The sequence below is a fragment of the Schistocerca nitens genome, chromosome 5 (genome assembly GCF_023898315.1).
Source record: "Schistocerca nitens isolate TAMUIC-IGC-003100 chromosome 5, iqSchNite1.1, whole genome shotgun sequence".
In the NCBI taxonomy this organism is placed as follows: Eukaryota; Metazoa; Arthropoda; class Insecta; order Orthoptera; family Acrididae; genus Schistocerca; species Schistocerca nitens.
The window spans coordinates 642,842,489-642,866,461 of NC_064618.1; the positions used below are offsets into that span (position 1 = coordinate 642,842,489).

The window sequence follows — 23,973 nt, forward strand, 5'->3', positions numbered from 1 at the left end:
AAGAGACCTCCAACCCCTCATATTCTTACGGATTTATGGACATCCCTGCAGGATTCATGTTGTCAGTTCCCTGCAGCACTACTTCAGACGTTAGTCGAGTCCATGCCAGGTCGTGCTGCGGCACTTCTGCGTGCTCGCGAAGACCCTACACGATATTAGCCGCAGGTGTACCAATTTCTTTGGCTCTTCGGTGTAGTTGGATTTTCATATTATTTAAATAAATCATATAATAATTATAGATAACCTTTGACAAAGTAATTGACAGAACGTAGTATCGTAGTTCAAAAATTAATAAATCACTGGTAAGCTCTTCACTGCTCTTACGCGCGTATATTTAAATTGTAACTGCATGTAGCAAACAACTGGTTATCATTCTACAGTTTTTAAGTTACATGCAACGTTTTATAAAAATTCTGAATGCCCCCCCCCCCCTCCTTGCCATGGCCTGATAATAGGTAAATAGGTACCTATGTTTATATTTTGATGCGTATGAAGTCTCGAACTCTAAATTTCCAAACTGCCTCTTATTTACTGAACTCATTCTAGCCTTGTTCGGAATTTGATTAAAATGGTGTGGTGCTGGGTGGCCTCCGAATGTCGAGGCCCGCAACATTTGGTGCCGCCCCCACCGAGCTCCATCCATCTTCCCCGGTTCCTTAGTCCGCCACTGCCCACACTGTAGAAAACACAGAGTGCTTGTAATTAGTTATACAAAAGTAACGTTTAATTGTGAAAAGGGTAAATAACTTATAGAAGTGTTTGACACAGCACTGAATGAAGCATATCATCAGAATTTATTCCTCCCTAACACTGTTAGTGCCCGTCGTTCCCGCAAGGTGAACGCGCGAATGAGATGTTCCAATAGTGTTCACGGAGTCGTATAACGGAGCACAGTGTTGTTTGTGATTTCATGAATTACGATCCGCTACTACAGTTCAGAGACAATTCAGGACTAGATATTGTAAGCCAACACCCAAAAGACAAACTTTTATTAATTGGTACAATCATTTAATCGAAATTGGCTGTGTATCATATAGGACGCTGTGCCAGGGTAGGCCAGCAGTCTCCGACGCAGCAATAGAGCAAATTCGGCAGTGACACATTAGCAGTTCAGGTAAGTCATCAAGACGTGCCAGCTTAGTATTGAATATTCCTGGTGTTACAGTGTGGGAGGAATTACGGAAACGCCTGTCACTCAAACCCTACAAATTGAAACTTTTACAATCTTTAAGGGAAAGTGAGAAAAAAAACATAAGCTGAGTTTTGTATAGGAATGTTTCACAAAATGCACACTGAAGATGATTTTCTTAATAAAACTGTGTTCAGTGACGAAGCCATCTTCCATACCTGCGGTAAAGTGAATCGGTATAATGTTCGGATATAGAGTCAGCACAAAACACATCACGTCACGTAACCGAACGTGGACGATACTCGCCTAAGATAAACATTTTTTTGCGCTGTGAGCTGTAACAAGATTTACAATCCCTTCTCTTTCGTCTAGTGGTGCTTTTCAATTGCCTTTTTAACTACGCTCATCTGAATAATCTCTTCCGTTTCCTTGTGAAGTTTCATTCATTTGAGCACCACGCTGTTTTGAGTTTTATGTTTATTCTTTCTCGCTAAGTTCAGCCCAGCTCTTGTGAGCTGTCCACGCCCTCGATCGTTCTCGACCTATCTTACAGAGGGCCAGTGTTGACACTGACGGAGCTGTCCTATCTAATGCCTGGACCTCGTGACTCTGGCTTCCTGCGTGATCGCTACATATGGGGAGGGGAAGGGAGAGGAATTGGAGGGGGGACCTCTGCAGACGTCAGCAGCCACAGACCAGTGAGTTAGTGTTCTCCTGGCTCCGCCAGCTGCTGCTGCTGGACACGTTTTCCTCTCCTCTCGCTGCCAGGTAACTCACTCCCCGACCTACGCACGTTTTCTGTCCCGGTCTCATCATATTCCTGTCTCGTTTCTCCGGATGTATTTCTGCAGCACATCGCGGATAGACTTTAAGTTTGTTCCGTCTTCACAGAGTGTCTGTCCGTCTCGTTTAGCAACTTCCTACATCTGTTCTACCTATCGTTTATAAGTCGATGCTAATTTTCAGTATGTTTCGGTAACAATATTCCCCTTCAGGTGTTGTGTATCAACTTAGTATTTTCCTCCCCCCTAATCACACTACAATGTTAATCATCCAACTGTCACGATATTTTTGTCTTACTAATTGCTACTGGAGCGCTATAGACATGAAGTAATTTACACAAGATGTATTGCTAGTATTTTAATGAAATAAGACAAAAACATACATTACAGTTGTTAAACGTAATACTAATGAACGATTTTTATTAATTTTACCTTCGAGGAACAAACAAATTTAGCTTCTGGTCATATTGACCCCAGTGCCACTCAGCGCAAAATAAAACGTAAATAAATTTTAATGTGTTGTGAATATAAAAGGAAACAAAATATCACTGGATACAGTTGACTCAGAGATAGAAGGTAATATTTATATTTTTAAAAAAGCTTTTCAAACGAGGGAGATGTTTTTTCTAATGCTTATGGGGTCATATTGACACTAGTGATACTAGAAAGGGTACAAAAAAGGCTGATACAAGAAACCCTAATAACAGGCAGAAAAATAAGGCAAGAAATATTATTTTCACCGCTGGAGGTGTTCCGTATAGCACCTGTTCAACATAAAATTCATCATTTCATTTCATTTTCGTAAATACTACATTCAAGAAACAAACAGTTTACGGTGGGGTCATATTGACTTAGCGGTACTCAATACAAAAACTGTGAATAAATTTTAATGTGTAATAAATATAAAAATAAACAGATACAGATGACGTTAGAGCCACTAGAAATGTTACGAGCATTTTTCACCTGACGTGTTTCGCTTTTATTTACAATGCATCATCAGTGATCATTCTGTAATATTGTGTACATAATACGTCTACATATTTTGCCATTTGTAGGTTAAAAAGGTTTTTCTTTATGAATTCAGCGAAAAGTTTGCATACGGTGTTAATTCCTTTTTTCGTGTCCTTGTGTTTGCGTGTGTGTCTCTGTGTGTGTGTGAGTGAGTGTGTGTCAGAGAGAGAGAGATATTTTATGTAGTCCACCGCTTTTTCTCCTTAATACGGCTCGTGATATCATTTGTGGCGTACTGTTAAATGAAGATTGGAAATATCAACTGCTCTTCAAAATGTCTCTAAGCACAATGGGACTTAACATCTGAGGTCATCATCCCCTAGACTTAGAACTACTTAAACCTAACTAACCTAAGGACATCACACACATCCATGCCCGAGGCAGGATTCGAACCTGCGACCGAAGCAGGCCCGCGGTTCCGGACTGAAGCGCCTAGCACCGCTCGGCCACAGCGGCCGGCAAATGTTCTTGAGAACATTTTTACTCAAAACGCGTTTTCAGTGCTGCTGCTTGTCTTGCGCGTCTTTAGACTTGTTCCACGTGTGAAACAACGAAGAAAATGCTTCTAATATTCATTATGATATTCCACGTGCTTTTGGTGCCCAGCAGTGCTTCCCCACGGGAATTCCAAGTGCCATGCAAGGTGTTTTCCATTTAGTTGATACACAGGTTATAGAGTCAACTGAAGTCGTGACCCCATTCCAAATAATTACAATGCATGCAACTGATTTTTAATCTTAAAAATGCTGCTGAGCATTGCTGTCAGTACAGGCGTGGAAGGGTTCCAAATGAAATATTGCCGAAGTGTCTCAAACTAATCCCTCTCAAACAGCTATTAAAAATTTTTACTATGAAACAGATGAATGGAAAAACGTCAATGTATTTAAAAGAGGAAAGACTACGGCTGATGTCTGCCATGCCGCACTTCATCTGAAAGTCCAGCCGTGTTTGTTAGCTGGAAAACAGAAACACCTGTTGATGGTGTTGCCATTTCTTTCTCAACAGCACAAGTTCCACAGTTAACTTTGCAACACTTGATTCCAAGAACGGAGTTGTGTGACGAACAGAAATCATAAGAGATTTTATTGTTAATTTGAAGTCCTCGCCTGTAAACAATTGCAACGAACAAGTTGGTTGTTTTGAGAAACTGTGGAATAGAGATTAAATTGAACATCATAAACAAAACATTTCAAGTATGTCCATTGTGATATTCTTATTCAGATGAGTCGTTATTTTCAAGCATTTCTAGAATAACGACATATTTTTCAAATCGTTAATTCAATCCAAAATTTTATTCTTAGAAATACGTCATACATATTGAATATTGTTTACCTGGAAACTGAGTGCACTTAACATACCTTAGCCTTGACTTAGCACTGTTTACTCCCTGGGCTGTTTAGCGAAACGTTAGTGTGAAATCTCTCGAAAACATAAATTTAAAAGTTCTGATTGTTTCAGTTTGTGATAGTAAAATATGAACTACCAATGTTTACAATAATAAAACACAACAACTTCAAATATTAATCTATGATTCAGAACAATATATAATTAGTTTTATTGTCACCTAACTACAACACGTAAGCAATGTTAAGGATGGCCCTAAACATTTGTGTCATCGCATTGTCACGTAAATCCACCTAAACAGTGGTAAGGAACACAAGTTAGCATTGTTTACTTGCTTAAACATTATTCCTATTTACATGATCAACAAATAAGTTTTGAAGAGCATTTGCGTTCAGGAACATATTCAGGATCTCTATCTGTGTCGTAGTTATCAACATCATCCTCGAATTTGTACAAGTCGTCCATGAAAACATTACCCTCGCACGAACAACGAACACGTTGTTACGACTGGTAGCTATATTTTTGGCACTGATTAGGCGCACAAATCCTGAAATCAGAGACAGAACTGCCATTTCTCGGTTTACCATGGAACTATAATTAATATAAATAAAGCATATCACGTACCATTTTTTACATGCGATAACTTTGTTTCTCATCGAATGTCCCTTACCACTGTTTACAGCCGAGGTCTTCAATTTTATTTTGTTAGCAGCTTGTACACAAATTAGCATATGTAATAAATCGTTTTGGTTGATTATAGCTCTACTAGTTTAAAAACAACACTGTATTTTTGTACCGGTATTACGACAAATAACGCGTAGTGTCTCAGTGCTAATGGCAATTGAAACAGAAACTTTCTTATTGGCACACAGTTCCCTGGTAGGACACATAGGACGATCTCAATAAATTATTTACTTTCTCATGTGTCTCATTATTTTTGCGCGGAAAGGCAGCACAATTCTGTGATACCAAAACACCTTCCTTATTGTTTTGGAGGCAAGTAAATTACGAGCAAAAATAGACACATTGTGTTTAAAGTCTCCCGACAAATGTCAGATTTACCAGTCAGAGCGCTTGATATCCCCACTGCACATGTCCTTTTCCATTCACTTAATGAACAAGGGAAAACGTCTTTCTGCACGGCTCCGCACACATTGTAATCACTCTGATCATGTTTTCTTGATCCCTATGCAGATATATGACAGTGACAACAGAATCGTGGTAGAATCTTCCTTTTCACCCAGTAGCGCTACCCGAGTACGACGTCGCCATTATTCCAACACGTTATAATACAGCACGTGGCACACTGCCCTTTAACTACCATAGCCCCATCGCGTTTCCGAATTCGTTCGTTCTTTGCCCTCATATTTACCCGATTAGGACAGCAAACACTACAACAAAAGCCCGGTATTGGCCTCAACAGCGCCTTGTTTGTGATTTCGGTTAAAGTTGCGCCGCAACTTTTCAGATGCATGCGACAACTCTAGTAAGGGGATCAAACGACAGTCGGAATTTACAATTTTTTATATTTATCTGACGTGAAGTTTAGAACTCAAATAGACTCTGAGGTGACAAAAGTCATGAGATACCTCCTAATATCCTGTGGGACCTCCTTTTCCCCGGGTAGTGCAGCAACGATACGTGGCATGAGCTCAACAAGTCGTTGGAAGATCCCTGCAGAAATACTCAGCCATGCTGCCACTCTGCGAAAGTGTGGCCGGTACAGGGTTTTGTGAACGAACTGACATCTCGATTATGTCCCAGATATGTTCTTTGGGATTCATGTCGGGCGACCTGGATGACGAAATCATTCGCTCTTCAATGTCCTTCAAACCAATCGTTAACATATGCGACGTGGTGAGATTCCGCATTCTCATTCACAAAAATTCCATCGTTGTTTGGGAATATGAAGTCCATGAATGGCTGCAAATGGTCTCCAAGTAGCCGAACATAACCATTTCCACTCAATAATCGGTTCAGTTGGACCAGAGGACTTATTCCATCCCGTGTGAACACAACCAACACCAGCGTGGAGAAACAACCAACTTGCACAGTTCCTTGTTGACAACTTGGGGCCGGCCGCGGTGGTCTCGCGGTTGTAGGCGCGCAGTCCGGAACCGTGCGATTGCTACGGTCGCAGGTTCGAATCCTGCCTCGGGCATGGATGTGTGTGATGTCCTTAGGTTAGTTAGGTTTAAGTAGTTCTAAGTTCTAGGGGACTGATGACCACAGCAGTTGAGTCCCATAGTGCTCAGAGCCATTTGAACCATTTGACAACTTGGGTCCATGGCTTCGTGAGGTTTGACCCACATTTGAATCCTACCATCAGCTCTTACCAACCGAATTCAGGGCTCAACTGACCAGGTCACGTTGTTCCAGTCTTGTAGGGTGGGACCGATATGGTGACGAGCCCAGAGGGGGCGCTGCAGGCGATGGCGTGCTGTTAGCAAAGGCAGCCGTGTCGGTCGTCTGCTGCCATAGCCCACTAACGTCAAATTTCGCCGCACTGTGGTAACTGGCACGTTCGTCGTACTCCCATACTGATTTCTGCGGTTATTTCAGGTGGTGGCAGTACTGACGACACTATGCAAATGCCTCTGCTCTCGGTCGTTAAGGGAAGGTCGTTGGCCAGTGCGCTGTCCGCCATGAGACGTAATGACTGAAATTTGGTATTCTCGGCACACTCTTGACACCATGGATCACGGAATATTGAATTCCCTATTTCCGAAATGGAATGACCCACGCGTCTGGCTCCAACTATCATTTCGTGTTCAAAGTCTTAATTCCATAATTTACCATACTGAACGTGGTCGGAAAACTTCGAAGTCTATTTTCTCGGGAATTTTTCGGAGTTGCCCTATCTGCTTTGGGTGAGTGATACTTGAGTTCAGAACTTCCCGTACCACACATATTAAAAGATTACAAAAATCTTATTCCCGCTTGATCTCTTGTCAGTTTACTTTTCAACTGCACTAATAGTGATTTTATGTGTTCTCTTCACTTCAAATCACTTTGTGATATCAAACAAAGTGACAAACTGCAATAGGTTACCACTGATTCAGTGATCTGTTTTTTACTTAGTTACGGGCTCCCTCATGCGTTTATCGATATTCTAAGAAAGCTGCTCACCAAACTGAAAGACGTCCGTAATCCTCAGAATCTCTACTTGTGGTATTCCAGAATAAAATCTTTTTGGTTTGCAAGCTGCTTCACTTTGAGTAATGAGACTAATGAGCAGGAGCACTCCGTCAGTAGCGCGTGGTATACGTTGAGAATTTGGGTCCGATGGGAGGTGTGCTGAGGTAGTCCGTGCGGTGGTGATCACCACTTTGTCCAAATGGCGTATCGGTCAGCACATCTGCATAATAAGCAAGAGACTTGAGTTCGAATCCTTGTCCGGCACAAATTTTCAACTTTTCCCATCCGTATAAATCAATCTCCACTGGCAGCTAATGTCTTTAACTCCTTTATCTTTATTCTAATAAAACACTCGATCTTTCGACGGCTGTCTCCACCATCGTCATCAGCAGCGAAACAACACTGACTGCCGGAGATGGTATGGTGTTCCGCTTATATAGCCGCGATAGCAGCAGCTAGAACTTTCCAGAAAGAAAGGTAATCAGTAATTGGATGTGTAAGTGTTTGTACCAGTTTCTTTCCCAGATTAAGGGGCAAGAGCTATTTACTCATATATTTTTGTAGTGCATGGAAAAATGCTTATGCCTTCATGAACTTTGCAACTACTTGTTCAATACAATGAAGATTTTCATTTGTTATTACTCCTAGGCTCTATGATGAAGGAGAGAAGTTGATATTGGTCCCATTTATGGTTAAAGATGGTAGGGATTTTCGATATTTTGGGCTAATGATTCTAAAATGGACAACCAGTACCACTTGGGTTTTGAATGGGCTGAGCTTTAGCCCTATGTCCTGCACCCATTTTGATAGTGTACGCAGGTCGGTACTGAGGTCTCGATGGCGGTCTTCAGGTTCGTAGCTTTTGCACTTAGATACATCAGAAGATCATCAGCGTACACGTGCATCGTGGCAAGCTTCAGGTCATCTGTCACCTTTATAAAGGCAGATGTTGTGCTGCGATGTTTACGAAAGCCTGATTGGTGTTCGTCTAATACATTGTATGTTGTTAGGTAGTTTGTTAGCTTGTCGTGGACTATAAATTCTCAGGCCTTGACAGTGTAGGAAGAATGCAAAGATGTCGATAATCAGAGAGTGCTATTGCAGCGTGATGTGAGGTAATTACTTAACTAGTGCCTGTTTCCAAGCCTCAGAGGAAACACTTGTGGTTAAGGACTGTTTGAATATAACTGTTATAATGGGCGGTGATATGTCACTAATGAGCCTCATCATTTGCGCCATGGAGTCCAGCAGATACTGATCTGGTACGGATGATGGCAAGACGAACAATGTGAACAGATATCTGCTACAGGATAGAATGCAGAGTTTTTTTTTAAATACTATCTTCCTTCAGCCGAGTTGTGGTGTAACTCAGCTACAGCATTTGATAAATCGGTCGCGGGAAATTCTTTACAAAAATGGTTCAAATGGCTCTGAGCACTATGGGACTCAACTGCTGAGGTCATTAGTCCCCTAGAACTTAGAACTAGTTAAACCTAACTAACCTAAGGACATCACAAACATCCATGCCCGAGGCAGGATTCGAACCTGCGACCGTAGCGGTCTTGCGGTTCCAGACCGCAGCGCCTTTAACCGCACGGCCACTTCGGCCTGCCGAAATTCTTTACACGTGCGGAGTTTATCCACAGCTGTGCACCGTATGGTGTGCGCTACAGCGCACATAATGTGCTACAGTCCTCGCGTCTCTCCCCCACCCTCAACCCTTCCTACTCCATTCGTTGACGGTACACGAGGAGAAAAACATGGGTATACCCCTGTGTGGGCGTGAATTTAACTAATGTTAAGATCGTGCAGTTTATGAGGTACGTCTATTGGAAGAAGTAGTATGTTTATTGACTCTTTCGGACGTGGGCTCTCGGAATTTTGTGCGCGAAGTTCTCTACGACGCACAGCGTTTTACTTTTAGCCTCTCCCACTTGGTAAGTGTCTCAGACCGACGAACAGTACTCATGAATTGGTCAGACGAGAGTTCACTAAACGACCTTCTTTGTAGGTGAATTACACCTGCTCAAGAGCTGTACAACAATTCTGAATATAGCATGAACCTTTCTCACGGCTATTCAAGCAAGATGTATCATTCACATATCTCACAACTATGCTTGGACATACACAAGAAAATCGTATTTCGCTAATTTCGTGGAAAGTCATCTGATGTACACGGGCACTAGGTTCTCGAAGTAATGCCAAATCCATTACTACGTCTACAGCTACACCTCTGGTATATACTCCGCAAGCCATGTTACTAGTTGTGGCGGAGGACATATACGAGTGATGTACCACTATCATTCCCCCCCCCCCCTTTCCCCGCCCTGTTCCATTCGCAAACGGTGCGTTGTAACAACGGCCGTCGATAAACCTCCACCTCTTCAAACGTACGCTCTCGGAATTTCAACAGTAACATTTTCAGTAACACCCAACGCCTCTCTTGAAGCGACTGCCATTGAAATTTGTTCAGCATCTTGCGGTTAGTGGACGACGCTGCGACGAAATGTTCTGCTGTTCGTTAGATGTTGTCCATGTCTTCTGTTAATTCCACTTAGTAAGGGTCCAAGACTCATGAACAGTTCTCTAGAATAGGTTGAACAAGCGTTTTGTAAGCCACTTCCTTCGTGGATGAATTATATTTCCTTAAGAATTTTCCAGTGTACCTCAGCCTCTCATCTGTCTTTCGTGCAATTTAATTCATGTGATGATTCCACTTGAGGTTGCTGTGAACAGTTAATTCTACGTACTTTACTGCTGTTACGGTTCCAAGCGCTTTTCCACCAATAGCGTAAACAAATATTAATAGACTGTTCGCCTGTTTATGAGAAATATGTTACATTTAGGGTAAACTAACAGTCCTTGCATCAATCTTTGACCATCTGCATGTCTTTTTGCATTCCGCTGCAGTCTTCTGGCGTCGAAACCTAGCTCATTTTGTATAGTGTAAACGGTAATGGCCCTGTAACATTCCCTTGGGACACTCCAAATCTTATCTTCACATCTGCCGATTTTATCCCGTAAAGAATAACGTACTGAGTTCCATCTCTTAGAAGTCAAGAATCCAATCAGAAATTCATACCGACACTCCGTAAGCTTGTATTCTGTTCACTTACGTATAGCACGGAACTGCATCGAATGCCTTCCAGAACTAAAAGAACACGATGCCAACCTGGGCACCTTGTGCTACGGATTTCATGGAGGAACAAAGCGAGCTACATTTCTAAAAATCTCTGTTTATGGGTTTCATGTTGGTTGTTGAGGTGCAGATTTTCTGTCGCCAGAAATGCCACAGTGCCTGAGCGTAGAGCATGTTTACTAACCCCACAACAAACTGATGTCAGCGTTAAATACCTATAGTACGTGCATCACTTGCTACACCATTCTTGAAAACATTGATGACCTGTATTTTTCCAATCTCTTGGTATCTTTTGTTGTTCCAGCTATCTATACTACACAACTAGTAGAAGAGGAACATGTTCTTTAGCATAATCTCGCTAGAATCTCACAGGTGACTTATCCGGTTCAGATGTCTTTCCACTATTAAGTGATTTCAGTAAATTTTATATTTCGCAGTCTCTTTTCTAAATATCTCTCATTTTGGCGTTCGTACTTTGACTGAAAGCAAGAACTGTATTACGATCTTCCAAGTGAAGGAACTTCGGAAGATCGAATCCAGTATTTTCGCCTTCTCTCTGTAATATTGCGTTTCGGTGGCACTATGCTTACTAAGCCACTGAATAAATGATATTGATCCATTAGCTGACTTGTTTTTGAGGCGTCAGTCTTCTGAATGGTTTGATGCGGCCCTCCACGAATTTCTCTATCCTGCGCAGAACGTCCTCATTCCTTACTTTATCAGTCTACCTCATTTTCAACATTCGTCTCTAGCGCCACACCTCCAATGCTTCGATTCTCTTCTGTTTGAGTTTTCCTACAGTCCACATTTCAGTACCATACATGGCTGTGCTCCAAAAGTATATTCTCAGAAATTTCTTCCTAAAATTAAGGCCTATGTTTGATACTAGTAGACTTCTCTTAGCCAGGAATGCCCTTTTTGCCAGTGCTAGTCGGCTTTTGAGAAGAATTCCTTAACTTCATCTACTTCGCGACCATCAGTCTGAGGTTAAGTTTCTGCTACTTCTCATTACTTTCGTATTTCTTCGATTTACTGTCAGTCCATATTCTGTACTCAATAGTTCATTTCATTCAGCAGATCACCTAATTCTTCTTCACTTTCACTTAGGATAGCAATGTCATCAGCGAATCTTACCATTGATATCCTTTCCTTGAATTGTAATTCCACTCTTGAACCTTGGTTTTATTTTCATCATTGTTACTTCGATGCACAGATTGAACAGTAGGAGCGAAAGGATACATCCCTTTCTTGTACCCTTTTTAATCCGAGCACTTCGTTCTTGGTCATGCACTCTTATTTTTCCCTTTTGGTTCTTATACAGATTGTATATTACCTGTCTCTCCCCATAATTTACCATTATTATTCTCAGAATTTCGAACATCTTACACCATTTCACACAATCGAACCCTTTTTCCAAGTCGACAAATCCTATGAATGTGTCTTGATTTTTCTTTAGTCTTGCTTGCATTATCAACCACAACATCAGAATTCCCTCTCTAGTTCATTTACCGTTCCTAAAGCCAAACTGATCTTCATCTAACATATCTTCAATTTTTTGCATTCTTCTGTTCATTATTCTTGTCAGCAACTTGGATGCATGATGTGTTAAACTGATTGTGCGCTGATTCTTGCTCTTGTCAGCTCTTGCAGTCTTGGGAATTGTGTGGGTGATATTTTTCCGAAGGTCAAGTGGTATGTCGGCAGACTCATACATTCTACACACCAACGTGACGAGTCGTTTTGCTGCCACTTCCTCCAATGATTTTAGAAAGTCTGAAGGATTGTTATCTATCCGTTCTGCCTTATTTGATCTTATGTCCTTCGGAGTTCTCTTAAATTCTGATTCTAATACTGGATCCCTTATCTCTTCTAAATCAACTCCTGTTAATTCTTCTATCCCATCGGACCAATCTTCCCCCTCACAGAGGCTTTCGATATACTCTTTCCACCTGCTGCCCTCCCTCCTGCCTCCTCATTTAGCAGTGGAATTCCCATTGCACTCTTGATGTTACCACTCTTGCTTTTAATTTCTCCGAATGTTGTTTTGACTTTCCTATACGCTGAGTCAGTCCTTCCGACAGCCATTTCTTTTTCGTTTTCTTCACATTTTAATGCAGGCATTATGTTGTAACTTCCCTGCACTTCCTATTTATTTCATTCCTTAGCAACTTACTTTCTTTCTGTATTCCTGAATTCCTTCGAACATTTTTGTACTTAGTTCTTTCATCGATCAACTGAAGTATTTCTTCTGTAACCCACGGTTTCTTAGCAGTTACCCTCTTTGTACCTATGTTTTTCTTTCCAACTTCTGTGATTGCCCTCTATAGAGATGTCCGTTGCTCTTCAACTGTGCTGCCTACTGACCTATTCCTTATTGCTGTATCTAGAGTCTTAGATAACTTCAAGCACATCTCGTCACTCCTTAGTATTTCTGTATCCCACTTCTTTGCTTATTGATTGTTCCTGACTGATCTCTTAAACTACAGTCTGCTTTCCATGACTACTACATTGTCATCTGAGTCTACATCTGCTACTAGGTACGCCTTACAATCCAGTATCTGATTTCGGAATCTCTTTCTGACCAAGATGTAATCTTACTGAAATTTTCCCGTATGACCCGGCCTTTTCAGGTGTACCTCTTTCTCTTATGATTCTTGGGCAATGTATTCGCTGTTACTAACTGAAATTTATTACAGAGCTCAATTAATCTTTCTCCTCTCTCGTTCCTTGTCCCAAGCCCATATTGTACTGTACCCTTTTCTTCTACTCCTTCCCCTACAACTGCATTCCAGTCCCCCATGACTATTAGATTTTCATCTCCCTTTACGTACTCTATGTCGTCATTTGCTTCTTCTATTTCTTCATGTTCACCTTACTACGTCGGCATGTATACTTGAATTATCGTTGTCGATGTTGGTCTGCTGTCGATTCCGATCAGGACAACCTTATCACTGAACTGTTCACAGTAATACGTTCCCTGTCCTACCTTCCTGTTTGTACGAATCCTACTGCCGTTATATCATTTCCTGCTGTGGTTGACATTACCCTATACTCATCTGACCAGAAATCCTTTTGTTCTTTGCATTTCACTTGACTGACCCCTACAATATCTAGATTGAACCTCTGCATTTGGTTTTTCTGATTTTCTAGCTTCCCTGTCACGTTCATGCTTCTGAGATTACACGCCCCGATTTGTAGGACGGTATCCATTCGTTGGTTAATAAATCTTTTTCAGATGGTCACCTCCCCTTTGTAGTTCCATTCCGGAGATCCGAACGGGGTACCATTCCAGAATCTTTTGTCAATGGAGAGAGCATCATGACACTTTTTCAACTAAAAGCCACATATCCCGTGGATATACGTTATGAGACTATAATGAAGTGGTTTCCATTGCCTTCTGGATCCTTACGCCGTTGATCATTGCTAATTCGTCCACCTCTAGGGGTAGTTTTCTATCCAAAGGACAAGAGTGTCACCTGAACCTACTCCGCTCTCTTTGACAAGGCCATTTGGCAGAGTGAGGCTGACTTCTTATTCCGGCAGTCTTCCATCGCCAATACTGATTATTAATCAACATTTAAACGGTAGCAGGTTTCGAACCCGGGACCGAGGACGTTCTGATTACTATTCGAAGACGGTATCCCGCCCTCCCCTTTTGTTTCATTTTGACCGGTATTGTGCGTTGCGGTTGGTCGAGGTGGATGTCACATGACATCTACATCTACATCTACATCTACATCCATACTCCGTAAGCCACCTGACGGTGTGTGGCGGAGGGTAACCTGAGTACATCTATCGGTTCTCCCTTCTGTTCCAGTCTCGTATTGTTGAGGTGGATGTCACATGACATCTACATCTACATCTACATCCATACTCCGTAAGCCACCTGACGGTGTGTGGCGGAGGGTACCCTGAGTACCTCTATCGGTTCTCCCTTCTGTTCCAGTCTCGTATTGTTCGTGGAAAGAAGGATTGTCGGTATGCTTCTGTGTGGGCTCTAATCTCTCTGATTTTATCCTCATGGTCTCTTCGCGAGATATACGTAGGAGGGAGTAATATATACTGCTTGACTCTTCGGTGAAGGTATGTTCTCGAAACTTTAACAAAAGCCCGTACCGAGCTACTGAGCGTCTCTCCTGCAGAGTCTTCCACTCGAGTTTATCTATCATCTCCGTAACGCTTTCGCGATTATTAAATGATCCTGTAACGAAGCACGCTGCTCTCCGTTGGATCTTTTCTATCTCTTCTATCAATCCTATCTGGTACGGATCCCACACTGTTGAGCAGTATTCAAGCAGTGGGCGAACAAGCGTACTGTAACCTACTTCCTTTGTTTTTCGGATTGCATTTCCTTAGGATTCTTCCAATAAATCTCAGTCTGGCATCCGCTTTACCGACGATCAACTTTATATGATCATTCCATTTTAAATCACTCCTAATGCATACTCCCAGATAATTTATGGAATAAACTGCTTCCAGTTGCTGACCTGCTATTTTGTAGTTAAATGATAAGGGAACTATCTTTCTATGTATTCGCAGCACATTACACTTGTCTACATTGAGACTCAATTGCCACTCACTGCACCATGCGTCTATTCGCTGCAGATCCTCCTGCATTTCAGTACAATTTTCCATTGTTACAACCTCTCGATACACCACAGCATCATCTGAAAAAAGCCTCAGTGACTTCCGATGTCATCCAAAAGGTCATTTATGTATATTGTGAATAGCAACGGTCCTATGACACTCCCCTGCGGCACACCTGAAATCACTCTTACTTCGGAAGACTTCTCTCCATTGAGAATGACATGCTGCGTTCTGTTATCTAGGAACTCTTCAATCCAATCACACAATTGGTCTGATAGTCCATATGCTCTTACTTTGTTCATTAAACGACTGTGGGGAACTGTATCGAACGCCTTGCGGAAGTCAAGAAACACGGCATCTACCTGCGAACCCGTGTCTACGGCTCTCTGAGTCTCGTGGACGAATAGCGCGAGCTGGGTTTCACACGACCGTCTTTTTCGAAACCCATGCTGATTCCTACAGAGTAGATTTCTAGTCTCCAGAAAAGTCATTATACTGGAACATAATACGTGTTCCAAAATTCTACAACTGATCGACGTTAGAGATATAGGTCTATAGTTCTGCACATCTGTTCGACGTCCCTTCTTGAAATCGGGGATGACCTGTGCCCTTTTCCAATCCTTTGGAACGCTACGCTCTTCTAGAGACCTACGGTACGCCGCTGCAAGAAGAGGGGCAAGTTCCTTCGCGTACTCTGTGTAAAACCGAACTGGTATCCCATCAGGTCCAGCGGCCTTTCCTCTTTTGAGCGATTTTAATTGTTTCTCTATCCCTCTGTCGTCTGTTTCGATATCTACCATTTTGTCATCTGTGCGGCAATCTAGAGAAGGAACTACAGTGCAGTCTTCCTCTGTGAAACAGCTTTGGAAAAAGACATTTAGTATTTCGGCCTTTAATCTGTCATCCTCTGTTTCAGTACCATTTTGGTCACAGAGTGTTTGGACATTTTGTTTTGATCCACCTACCGCTTTGACATAAGACCAAAATTTCTTAGGATTTTCTGCCAAGTCAGTACACAGCACTTTACTTTCGAATTCATTGAACGCCTCTCGCATAGCCCTCCTCACACTACATTTCGCTTCGCGTAATTTTTGTTTGTCTGCAAGGCTTTGGCTATGTTTATGTTTGATGTGAAGTTCCCTTTGCTTCCGCAGCAGTTTCCTAACTCGGTTGTTGTACCACGGTGGCTCTTTTCCATCTCTTACGATCTTGCTTGGCACATACTCATCTAACGCATATTGTACGATGGTTTTGAACTTTGTCCACTGATCCTCAACACTATCTGTACTTGAGACAAAACTTTTGTGTTGAGCCGTCAGGTACTCTGTAATCTGCTTTTTGTCACTTTTGCTAAACAGAAAAATCTTCCTATCTTTTTTAATATTTCTATTTACGGCTGAAATCATCGATGCAGTAACCGCTTTATGATCACTGATTCCCTGTTCTGCGTTAACTGTTTCAAATAGTTCGGGTTTGTTTGTCACCAGAAGGTCTAATATGTTATCGCCACGGGTCGGTTCTCTGTTTAACTGCTCAAGGTAGTTTTCAGATAAAGCACTTAAAAAAATTTCACTGGATTCTTTGTCCCTGCCACCCGTTATGAACGTTTGAGTCTCCCAGTCTATATCTGGCAAATTAAAATCTCCACCCAGAACTATAACATGGTGGGGAAATCTACTCGAAATATTATCCAAATTATCCTTCAGGTGCTCAGCCAGAACAGCTGCTGAGCCAGGGGGCCTATAGAGACATCCAATTACCATGTCTGGGCCTGCTTTAACCGTGACCTTCACCCAAATTATTTCACATTTCCGATCTCCGTCAATTTCCTTCGATACTATTGCACTTCTTATCGCTATAAACACGCCTCCCCCTTCACTGTCCAGCCTGTCTCTGCGGTATACATTCCAATCTGAGTTTAGGATTTCATTACTGTTTACGTCTGGTTTCAGCCAACTTTCTGTCCCTAGTACTATATGGGCGTTGTGACCGTTTATTAATGAGAGCAGTTCTGGGACCTTTCTATAGACGCTCCTGCAGTTTGCTATTAGCACATTAATATTGTTATTCCCTGTTGCATTTAGCCTACTCCTCTTGTCGGGCCTAGGGAGGGAATTCTCTAACCTAAAAAACCCACATGTGCACTCCACACGTACTCCGCTACCCTTGTAGCCGCTTCCGGCGTGTAGTGCACGCCTAACCTATTCAGGGGGACCCTACATTTCTCCACCCGATAGCGGAGGTCGAGAAATTTGCACCCCAGATCTCCGCAGAATCGTCTGAGCCTCTGGTTTAAGCCTTCCACTCGGCTCCAAACCAGAGGACCGCGATCGGTTCTGGGAACGATACTACAAATAGTTAGCTCTGATTCCACCCCGCGAGCGAGGCTTTCCGCCTTCACCAATTCCGCCAACCGCCTATACGAACCGAGGATGACCTCTGAACCCAGACGGCAGGAGTCATTGGTGCCGACATGAGCAACAATTTGCAGTCGGGTGCACCCAGTGCTCTCTATCGCCGCCGGCAGGGCCTCATCCCCATCTCGGATGAGACCCCCCGGCAAGCAGACAGTGTGAACTCTGGCCTTCTTCCCCGACCTTTCCGCTATTTCCCTAAGGGGCTCCATCACTCGCCTAACGTTAGAGCTCCCAATAACTAATAAACCCCTCCTCCCGTGTGCCTACTCGGACCTTGCTGAAAGAGCGGCCACATGTCCACTCACAGGCAGAGCGGGCGATGCCACACGGCCAGACTCCACATTGACCCTCCTCCTCGTGCGCCGTGAACGCCGCTGAACCCGCCACTCCCCTTGGGGAGAGGGTGGCCCAACCGCGCCCGGTACCCGCGAAGATGTTTCGACAGCAGGGACAGTGGGTGAAGCATGTAACACCTGGTGTGTACCATGCGACGCACCAGACTCCACACTGCCGCTACACTCCGAACATGTGTTCATCGTTCTGTTGATCTGTTGATCGTTCATTGCTTTTCTCAGTTTTTTATTACAGAAGACAACCAACCCTCTGATCGATCAGGCTGAGCTACCATGCTGGCGATTCCTAGACCACTTGTGACTCTACGTAAGATCCGAAATTCTTAAGACCCTCATGGCTGACATAATTTTACTTTCGATTTCAGTGAACAAATCTCGCATTGGTTTTATAATGCTCATTTTGGCTTTGTTAAGCTTTTTCTTGCAAACTAGACTTTGACTTGGCTTAAATCTATGTTGAAGCTCTCTCTGCTACCGTAACAACTTTTGCTTGCTGACTTGATATTGGCTTGGCTGAAACCAATGACGAAGCTCTCCCTCCTTTTGTAATAACTCTCTAACACCGCGGTGGATCTTTACCATTCCGTACAGCCTTGATCGTCACAATTGATCTAAGGAGTACGACACTATGTTTCTGAATTTCGTTCATTTTTGCTCCAAATCTTCGTCTTCAGATATGAATATTTGATTTCCACTACTCGGACACTTTGATATTTGTTTCCTATCACACTTGCTAAGCAATAGTATATTTCTTTTCTTTTTAGGCTACAAGAAGATGGCACAGCTGTGCCGGAACTGACATAGTTGTATGCGTTAGTGTAAATGTAGTACGATTGAGATTGTGATACTGTAACATTGACTTTTGAATTTTATTCATTTGTGCTGCACATCTCGCTTGCCAGAGATGAACAGTTGATATTTGACCGCCAGTATATCCTCACGCCAGCATAAAATGGCTCAGGCGGCATTGTACCGCTGATCTTGACTCGGCTTTTATTGGACGGTTGGTTCCCTTGGAGCCACACCAATTGCCACCACTTATTCAATCCTCCTCATAGCGAGCTACTGACGACGTTATGTGCGTAGCGATGGCCTTGTCAGTACCTTGCGAACATCAGACCTCTTTCGATCTATCTGCAGCGTTTTTCTATGTCTTCAGTTATGAATGTCAGTGAATGAATATTAATTGAGGGAAAATATTTAGCTTTCTCTAAGCTACTCTGCTGACCATTAAAAGTGCTACTTGAGAAGGAGGCATGCAATAAACGTTAAACTGTCTTGAAATGTACTATAAGCTTGGATACGCAAATTGTAAGTATTTCAATGCAGCCGCACAAAGTATGTCGAAGTACTGTCATCTATGTATTGCATTAAGGGAAAGGTTACATGGAGCGTTTGTCATACAGAAATTGCACGTGAATATTGGATGGCTGTAAGGAAAGCATCTTATATGTCGCGTAAGAAGGAAAACCGTCCACTAGCACATGTCAGAGATCACCATCGAGTAGGGCCACTCCTATCGCGAGGATTTTTAACTAAACTTTGGTTAATGTTTGGAAGTCCCCCTTTCTGCCTTCCAGAACCGGGTTACCTTAAAGTTCTTAATTGATGGAAAGAGATACCACACAAAAGAGGCCTAAATTAAATCTCCTGATAATATTATATTTAATGGCTGATTGGTCTTGACAAGTCTCTTGGCATGTGACTGCCTGGGATTCAGAGTTAGAGATCGCGTCTGCACACGACTGCTCAAAATTCAACACCCACGGGACTTCTACAAAAATTAAAGAATAATTTTGTGCTGCAAAAGTCATGTAATTAATCCTTTTCAGTATTGATGAAACTGCCTACGTAAATTATTTTCACTTCGACTATTAGACAATGCCAACGGCGTAGCCGCGGTGGATACACTGGTTTCCGTCAGATCACCGTGGTTAAGCACCGTCAGGCATTGCTAGCACTTTGATGGGTGACCGCTGGGTCTGCCGTGCAGCGCCGTAGGGGAGGGGGGGGGGGGTGGGGTGCATTGACTCTTTGTGAGAGAAAATGAGGAGCTACTTGATTAATAAGTTGTGGCTATAGGTCACACGAAAACTGACAACGGGTCAGAGAGCATCGTGGTGATCCATTTTATTCAGTGAGGACAGTCGGGGGCTCCTTGGCTGCCTTCGTATTATAACATCGCTGTCGTAGCGCACGCTGTAGGCGGCCCCAGCTGCTGTACACTGAGGAGAGTGAAATCACGGGACAGCGATATGCATATATACAGAGGGCGGTAGTATCGCCTACATAAGGTATAAAATGGAATGCAGTTGTAGGGGAAGGAGTAGAAGAAAAGGTTACAGGAGAATATGGGCTTGGGATGAGGAATGAAAGAGGAGAAAGACTAATTGAGTTCTGTAACAAGTTTCAGCTAGTAATAGCGAATACCCTGTTCAAGAATCACAAGAGGAGGAGGTATACTTGGAAAAGGCCGGGAGATACGGGAAGCTTTCAATTAGATTACATCATGGTCAGACAGAGATTCCCAAATCAGATACTGGATTGTAAGGCGTACCCAGGAGCAAATATAGACTCACATCACAATATAGTAGTGATGAAGAGTAGGCTAAAGTTCAAGACATTAGTCAGGAAGAATCAATACGCAAAGAAGTGGGATACGGAATTACTAAGGAATGACGAGATACGTTTGAAGTTCTCTAACGCTATAGATACAGCAATAAGGAATAGCACAGTAGGCAGTACAGTTGAAGAGGAATGGACATCTCTAAAAAGGGCCATCACAGAAGTTGGGAAGGAAAACATAGATACAAAGAAGGTAGCTGCGAAGAAACCATGGGTAACAGAAGAAATACTTCAGTTGATTGATGAAAGCCGGCCGCGGTGGCCGTGCGGTTCTAGGCGCTCCAGCCCGGAGCCGCGCTGCTGCTACGGTCGCAGGTTCGAATCCTGCCTCGGGCATGGCTGTGTGTGATGTCCTTAGGTTAGTTAGGTTTAAGTAGTTCTAAGTTCTAGGGGACTAATGACCACAGCAGTTGAGTCCCATAGTGCTCAGAGCCATTTTTGATTGATGAAAGGAGAAAGTACAAACATGTTCCGGGAAAATCAGGAATACAGAAATACAAGTCGCTGAGGAATGAAATAAATAGGAAGTGCAGGGAAGCTAAGACGAAATGGCTGCAGGAAAAATGTGAAGACATCGAAAAAGATATGATTGTCGGAAGGACAGACTCAGCATACAGGAAAGTCAAAACAACCTTTGGTGACAGAAAATCCTAGGAAGTTCTGGTCTTACGTTAAATCAGTAAGTGGCTCGAAACAGCATATCCAGACACTCCGGGATGATGATGGCATTGAAACAGAGGATGACACGCGTAAAGCTGATATACTAAACACCTTTTTCCAAAGCTGTTTCACAGAGGAAGACCGCACTGCAGTTCCTTCTCCAAATCCTCGCACAAACGAAAAAATGGCTGACATCGAAATAAGTGTCCAAGGAATAGAAAAGCAACTGGAATCACTCAACAGAGGAAAGTCCACTGGACCTGACGGGATACCAATTCGATTCTACACAGAGTACGCGAAAGAACTTGCCCCCCTTCTAACAGCCGTGTACCGCAAGTCTCTCGAGGAACGGAGGGTTCCAAATGATTGGAAAAGAGCACAGGTAGTCCCAGTCATCAAGAAGGGTCGTCGAGCAGATGCGCAATACTATAGACCTATATCTCTGATGTCGATCTGTTGTAGAATTTTAGAACATGTTTTTTGCTCGAGTATCATGTCGTTTTTGGAAACCCAGAATCTACTATGTAGGAATCAACATGGATTCCGGAAACAGCGATCGTGTGAGACCCAACTCGCGTTATTTGTTCATGAGACCCAGAAAATATTAGATACAGGTTCCCAGGTAGATGCTATTTTTCTTGACTTCCGGAAGGCGTTCGATACAGTTCCGCACTGTCGCCTGATAAACAAAGTGAGAGCCTACGGAATATCAGACCAGCTGTGTGGCTGGATTGAAGAGTTTTTAGCAAATAGAACACAGCATGTTGTTATCAATGGAGAGACGTCTACAGACGTTAAAGTAACCTCTGGCGTGCCACAGGGGAGTGCTATGGGACCATTGCTTTTCACAATATATATAAATGACCTAGTAGATAGTGTCGGAAGTTCCATGCGGCTTTTCGCGGATGATGCTGTAGTATACAGAGAAGTTGCAGCATTAGAAAATTGTAGCGAAATGCAGGAAGATCTGCAGCGGATAGGCACTTGGTGCAGGGAGTGGCAACTGTCCCTTAACATAGACAAATGTAATGTATTGCGAATACATAGAAAGAAGGATCCTTTATTGTATGATTATATGATAGCGGAACAAACACTGGTAGCAGTTACTTCTGTAAAATATCTGGGAGTATGCGTGCGGAACGATTTGAAGTGGAATGATCATATAAAATTAATTGTTGGTAAGTCGGGTACCAGGTTGAGATTCATTGGGAGAGTGCTTAGAAAATGTAGTCCATCAACAAAGGAGGTGGCTTACAAAACACTCGTTCGACCTATACTTGAGTATTGCTCATCAGTGTGGGATCCGTACCAGATCGGGTTGACGGAGGAGATAGAGAAGATCCAAAGAAGAGCGGCGCGTTTCTTCACAGGGTTATTTGGTAGCCGCGATAGCGTTACGGAGATGTTTAATAAACTCAAGTGGCAGACTCTGCAAGAGAGGCGCTCTGCATCGTGGTGTAGCTTGCTCGCCAGGTTTCGAGAGGGTGCGTTTCTGGATGAGGTATCGAATATATTGCTTCCCCTTACTTATACCTCCCGAGGAGATCACGAATGTAAAATTAGAGAGATTAGAGCGCGCATGGAGGCTTTCAGACAGTCGTTCTTCCCGCGAACCATACGCGACTGGAACAGGAAAGGGAGGTAATGACAGTGGCACGTAAAGTGCCCTCCGCCACACACCGTTCGGTGGCTTGCGGAGTATAAATGTAGATGTAGATGTAGATGTAGATGTAGATGTAGACATTAAAAGCAACGGTGGTAACATTAAGAGTGCAACGGGAATTCCACTGTTAAATGCAGAGGAGAGAGCAGATAGGTGGAAAGAATACATTGAAAGCCTCTATGAGGGTGAAGATTTGTCTGATGTGATAGAAGAAGAAACAGGAGTCGATTTAGAAGAGATAGGGGATCCAGTATTAGAATCGGAATTTAAAAGAGCTTTGGAGGACTTACGGTCAAATGAGGCAGATGGGATACATAACACTCCATCAGAATTTCTAAAATCATTGGGGGAAGTGGCAACAAAACGACTATTCACGTTGGTGTGTAGAATATATGAGTCTGGCGACATACCATCTGACTTTCGGAAAAGCATCATCCACACAATTCCGAAGACGGCAAGAGCTGACAAGTGCGAGAATTATCGCACAATCAGCTTAACAGCTCATATATCGAAGCTGCTTACAAGAATAATATACAGAAGAATGGAAAAGAAAATTGAGAATGCGCTAGGTGACGATCAGTTTGGCTTTAGGAAAAGTAAAGGGACGACATAGGCAATTCTGAAGTTACGGCTAATAATGGAAGGAAGGCTAAAGAAAAATCAAGACATTTTCATAGGATTTGTCGAACTGGAAAAAGCGTTCGACAATATAAAATGGTGCAAGCTGTTCGAGATTCTGAAAAAAGTAGGGGTAAGCTATAGGGAGAGTCGGGTCATATACAATATGTACAACAACCAAGAGGGAATAATAAGAGTGGACGATCAAGAACGAAGTGCTCGTATTAAGAAGGGTGTAAGACAAGGCTGTAGCCTTTCGCCCCTACTCTTCAATCTGTACATCGAGGAAGCAATGATGGAAATAAAAGGAAGGTTCAGGAGTGGAATTAAAATACAAGGTGAAAGGATATCAATGATACGATTCGCTGATGACACTGCTATCCTGAGTGAAAGTGAAGAAGAATTAAATGATCTGCTGAACGGAATGAACAGTCTGATGAGTACACAGTATGGTTTGAGAGTAAATCGGAGAAAGACGAAGGTAATGAGAAGTAGTAGAAATGAGAA

The 23,973-nt window shown here is 42.8% G+C and overlaps 1 protein-coding gene across 1 annotated transcript in view; it reads left to right on the forward strand.

Annotated features, from left to right (window-relative positions):
- The first annotated feature begins 1,802 nt into the window (after positions 1 to 1,802).
- LOC126259352 (probable cytochrome P450 301a1, mitochondrial) overlaps positions 1,803 to 23,973 on the forward strand; it is a 222,350-nt gene continuing 200,179 nt past the window's right edge. Inside the window, exon 1 of the mRNA XM_049956078.1 lies at positions 1,803 to 1,897. The gene's annotated coding sequence lies outside the window, so the exon portion shown is untranslated. The remainder of the gene's footprint in view (positions 1,898 to 23,973) is intronic.